We start from the raw sequence: 6,000 nt of genomic DNA on the forward strand, positions 1-6,000 counted from the left end.
GACCAGCGTTGAGTATGAGAGCTATTTTATGGCAGAAACACCAGATGTGGTTGTTTGACAAGTCCATTTGAGTACCGGTTTGTTCTTCAATCAAGCGGTCCACTTCAGCAACCATTGTTCTATTGTTAGAACCCAAGTTGGTGGTCTGGGCTAAGATGTGTGAGAAAAAAATCAAGTGTGTTAATTAATATATAAATACAAGCAAAGGAATAGTAACTACTTATCTTAGTATGAAGGGAATTCTTCCTGATCAGTTTGGCGAAGGAAATGGCCAAGTACTTCCCCTTGTGACTCCATGCAACGTACTTCCATCCAAGGTGGACAATCTTGAAATTCCAGTTGTCAGAAACATAAGCAGCTGATATGCCCATGAAAGCTTGCCGGTTTCATTTTGTTGTCCAGACGTTGTGGACAAGAGTAATCTTTGATGGGAGCTTCTGCAAGTTGATTTGATGAGAAGAAATCAGCAGGTGTGATGAGTAAAGCAGAAAAACCTTAAAACACCTTGAGCATTGCCATGACCGTCCCCTGTAAGTTGCAGTAGATCTTGTGGGATTTGTTTGCCACCCACACACAAGAGTTCAGTTTGATACCTTGTTTAACATAACCAAAAGCTACGCCTAATAAGATGTCCTTGACTCAGCTCCAGGGCAAAGAGTTCCGTAGGAGCCATAAAACCAGGATGTGGTTGAGGGTTTGTTGGTTGAACTTGGGTGATTGGAAGAATCAAGCCATCATTCCTCTCTGTTGATCTTCCTGCCTCTTGGCAATCTTGTGGGCGGTTAGCAGTAGTTTGGCACCAGCCTTGATAGCATCACCTCAAGCAGCACAGGGAGGAAAATTCTTGTTACCATTACAATGCAAGACCAGGTTTGCGCGGGTCCCTACTGCCTTCTTGTCCGCACCAGCAACACTCGTAGTGTATGGGTACACCCAATTGGTCCTGATCAAATCAATTGATTAGTTACATTATCTTGGCATCTCCGTAAGGATGAGTGAGTTGTTTGACTTACTTCACCCTGGGCAAAGACTGGCGGAAGAAAGTACTCTTCTACATTTTCCATTCCAAACTTGGAGTCCTTTCAAGCTCGGATTTTGCGTTTTTTTGTGACCTTAGCGTTTTCTTTGTCCGAGTTCTGAGCCAGGTCTATGATAGTTTGACTCTGAGTCTGGTTGGGTTCTTCAGGACCGATTGGACGCTTTCTGTTTTTTTTGCTGGCGGGGCAAATGGAGTTGGACAAGGCTTCTGAGATTTTGACCCAGGGTGGATTGAGATTTCTTTTTCTGAACTTGGAGGCTGAGCAGCTAGTGATTTTTGACCGTCCGCGTTTGGGCGAATGAATTTAGGATCTGAGCGGATTGGGGTGATGCGGGCAGACTGGCGTGATGGAGCTCTGGAAGGGGTATCTGGCGAAGGATGAACAGATGATCGGGCCATATCAAGGATAAGGGGCCCTGTCCGGTCAGATATCTCTCCAAATTCCCAATTGCTGCAAGGGGTCCTTTAGTCACTCAAATAACAGCGATACATCATTGGATTTGCGGGTATAGATAGGTTAGGGCATACATATCGCATTGTATCAGCTGATATACAATGCGGTACGGAGCGATGCAAGTCGTATTGCATTGTATATCAGCTATTATGATGTGATACTAATTGCATCGCTCTGTATTGCATTGGCCCTTCCGATACATCCGATGCAGGTTGATAATTATCAGCATTTCATCGCATTTTATTGTCTTACGCAATACATACATTTTGGAGAACCTGTATTGCAACGGATTCAGCAATGCAAGCCTATCTATAAATCCACATTGCATTTACCGAGTGATACGATGCAATAAACACCCAATGCAGCCAATAAACAATACATGCATCGTATCACTTACACCGTTGATGGAACAAACAATCATGCAGGAAGACTTACCTTCCACTGCAACAGGAAATTGCCTTTTATACCTAACAAAAGTGTAAGGGTTGGAATCCCTTCACTGAAGAAGACAATGGGACTGAAGGCCAAAGGCCAGAAGTCTATCAAAAAGAATGGTATTTCACTATATAGACGTGAGAAGTTGGGGAAAAAGGGGAAAGGAGAACCTCGAGGTGAAGACCAGCTTGAGAAGAAGAAGAAGAGAGTGAGTACAACTACAAACTTGAGTACAAGATATGTAGAGCAACAAATACTATGTATAAGCATAACTGCAATGCTTCTAGTACAATCTAGTTTCAGTAAGGGTGAAACCCTTACAAAAAGGTGGGTCAAGTGATAATAATTCAACTTGTCTTTGCTTTTTTCCATCCCAGATTGTGTTGGAAAGAAGCAACAATGCATCTATTACGCTACAGTTAGCGTGTAATACCCTAATTTAGCAGTTTTTTAGCGCCGCTACGCTAAACTAAATTGTAGCGGACGGACTATTACAATTAACGCTAAATCAGATTGGGCAAAAAAGTGCAATTTTTGCTACGAATTACAGCTAATTTAGCGTAGCAAGCCGCTTATTAGCTGTAATTTAGGGCCTGTACCATGGTCCTCAATTTTGAAAAATTTCAACTTTTTTTGCCCTGTACACAAAAATTGAAAACTAGCGGAGGGTTCAAATGTTGAAATTCTTCACATTTGGGCTCCAGCCTACATTTCGGCCAGGCTCAGTTTTTGTCCCAAGGAATTTTGAGGCAAATAAATTTGGAAAATATCAATTTTCATGCCCTATGGTACAGGCCCTTAGCTGTAATTTAGCGTTAGCGATTTTTAGCGGGTTGGTATTACACTAAAAATTACAGATTATTAGCAACAAGCGCTACAATTTAGTTTTAGCGGCACTAGTTGCATTTAGCGTAATAGATGCATTGTTGAAAGAAGTTGTACTCATTATCTGCAGCATCTGTAGTTTTCTGTGACTTCTATTCAGTTGGAGGTGGAGTTGATGGTTTGAGGGCAGCCTGAAAATCCTTGAATTTTTCAGAGATTGGGATTCATGGTGATGCTTTGGTTATTTGTTCCAAAACAGGAGTAGCCTTCACACTGGATGCAAAATCATTCCCATGAGGATTGGTTCAAATTTGAGAGCAAGATCTTGGTACTTTGTTGCCTTGTTGATCATTGGATCAAACATTGCCTCTAAGACACTTCCACTATTTTCCTGTTTCATTTGAGAGAGGGTGTCAATTAAACTTAACACAAGCCCCACCTTCTGGGGGGCAGTCACTTGCGCGAGCAACCCTCCGAAGGAGGGACTTGCATCTAATGTGGCAATGTAACGGTGTCATGGTTGAGTGTTTTTGGTGCAACACACTTTTTGTGGGCCCCAAATCCCTTGCATCGCACTCCGCAAAGATGTAAAATAGTGTAGGGTGTAGCTCAGGACCCTGCGGAGGTCCTCATCCAATTTTTACAGGAAAAATTTGAAAATTAGATCCAGAGGGAATTTTCTAAAAACACCAAAATGTCAAAATATTGAACTCACCAGTCATTTCTTTGATTTGTAAATCAGTCTCTCACTGATAAAATATTTCCAAAAATTTTATGTACAGTTATGGGACAGTAAGCTCAACCTTCAAGGGTTACATATGAAACGGTCAAGTTTGAAAGAAAAAAAAAAAAAACTCCAAATTCTAGTTGGACAACAAATTTCTTGTAAAAAAATTGGTCTCTACGTTTTGTGGAAATTCAAAAATGTTTTTTGACATGGATGAAGATCCACATCATGAGCATACCATGCCTGATTTTGGTCTCCAAAAATCAAAAACTGTATTTTTGGTGGCTTTTAGAGAGAAAAACCACCAAAACAATCCAACCGTGACACGCAAGCAAGTCCGCATTGGATACAAGCCTCTCCCACACCACTTTGTGCACTCAACGGAGAGGCTGTACAATCTCGGGTTTCAATCAGTTGGCTATATTCATATAGCACCATTGAGCAAGATGGAGCTTTGCCCTCCATTTGCTTTGTTAAATTGAGGAACCACTAAGAGCAAGATAGAGTTGTTGGATAATCCAAGGAATCAAAAACAACGGCCTGATATCAGCAAAAAGGATGACCTGATATCAGTACAGCACCTTCAGAACCCTATTAAGGACTTTGATTTTTTTTCCCATTCTTTTGATGTTAAATTATAGTAGAGAATGTCAAAGTAGAGCACCCAGGTACCACCCTGTTTTGTTGCCAAATGTCAGCCACAGAGTACGTGTCACAGTACCTTACACGTACCAAGTACCTGCAATTGTTCACATTACATATAGTACATTCCTTTTACACCTTTATTACATATGTATATCATTTGATACAAGCTTAAGAATGTACTCCTGTTATACATTACATTACAGATAACCATAGTTAAATACAGTTACCATAATGTACTGTTGTTATGAAAGTTAAGTTACGTGCAACAGTAAGATTACAATACATTGTAATATTACTGTACACGTGAAATACCCCAAGACAGGTATCACTCATTTATCCCCTGTTACGCCTCAGTCCCCATTTACATAATATATTGGTTATGATATAATTACATAAACAATACATGATGTAATCCAATTCAAAGAGCACTGAATGGAATCAATGATTGGTTATGATCAGCTAGTGTGCACTGCTACTGATCCAGGATCAGTACTGATCATTACACTGCCCTGATCATTTCCAATGTTGATCCTCATGAGGATCTGCTTCCCTTGAGCGCTTCCAGTTCCCCCCTGGTCCTGAAGCGCCTCCAAGCGCCTCATATTCCTTCCTGCTCTTTCCCCTCTATATAAACACGCCCCTCAGGACTGTTTATCCCTCAGAATATTATTACAGCAAAGTTTAACCCATACTATAGTTAAACAGTGCTTTCATTCTCACCCATCATTCAATTCAGGAATACTCTCAACTCTTGATTACCCTTACCTTTCTGTAGGTAAAACCACAAACCCAAGTTGAGTTATTCCTTGGATGCCTATTAACACTCTGTGTTGATCTGGATGCGCCTTAATTGAGCAAGCCTCTCAGTCAAGATTACTGATTGAGTGAAACCTTTTACAGGTCTTACCACAAACCCATTGGCCCATCCTTGGCATCTTACACCATCATCTTGATAGTAACAACCCTCTCAGACACGGTTAGTTACATACAGGCTGACACCAAAGGCAGTGCTTGGTACCTAATCCGGTACCGCTTGCAGGCGGGTACCGGCAGTACTTAAGGCGGGTGCCGCCAGCTTTTTTCATCAAACAGGTCATTGAGAGGTGGCCTTGATGACCAGAATGGATAATTCATCAATATTTCCTCCCCTTGATTACCGGAATAGGTTGGTCATATGACCCACCTGTTCCACCTGTGGGCACTCCTATCCGCTACCCTAGAGCGGAGCCCCCCGGGGCAGATAATGAGCGGTAGACCATACATACACATGCCAAACAAAAAATCCCCGGGATCCCTGGGCTCCTCGGGTTCCCCAGCAGTCCCCCAGCGCCGAAAATTTTACAAGTCCCCCACCCAGTGCGCCCGCCAGTCCCTAGCTTACATAACGTTGTACCCCCACCCACAAGCCTTACACTACACATCACACCCCTTACATTCGAAATCACACCTCTATAACACAACACTTTCCACTCGGCCACCCTCGACACAACAACATCTCAAGTCCGAGACACGCAAGGTATCAATTCGGTGCCACCGTACAGCACCTCCCCACTTACCAAGCTCGGGCTGGTCTAGTTGAGCTTGAAAGGCTCAAAGCTTATAGCCCAGATTTTGCCTTGCCGCTCAGATTGTCGCTTGCCACCCAGATTATCAGCACTTGCCCAGTCCCCGCATAATTGCATACCTCACATGTAAGACTTGTAGTTTCAGCAGTAAGTGATTGAAAAGTTTGTTTGCAATACTGGTTGCGCATAAAAAAATGAAGATACTATAAATATCGGCACAGAGAGGAGTAACAACATCACAGATGTAACATGCCCAACAATAAAATGAATTTGCAATGAATGAAATTAAAAAAACCTTGAAGTCAACAGC

Source organism: Puccinia triticina, chromosome 6A (assembly GCF_026914185.1).
Source record: "Puccinia triticina chromosome 6A, complete sequence".
Taxonomy (NCBI): Eukaryota; Fungi; Basidiomycota; class Pucciniomycetes; order Pucciniales; family Pucciniaceae; genus Puccinia; species Puccinia triticina.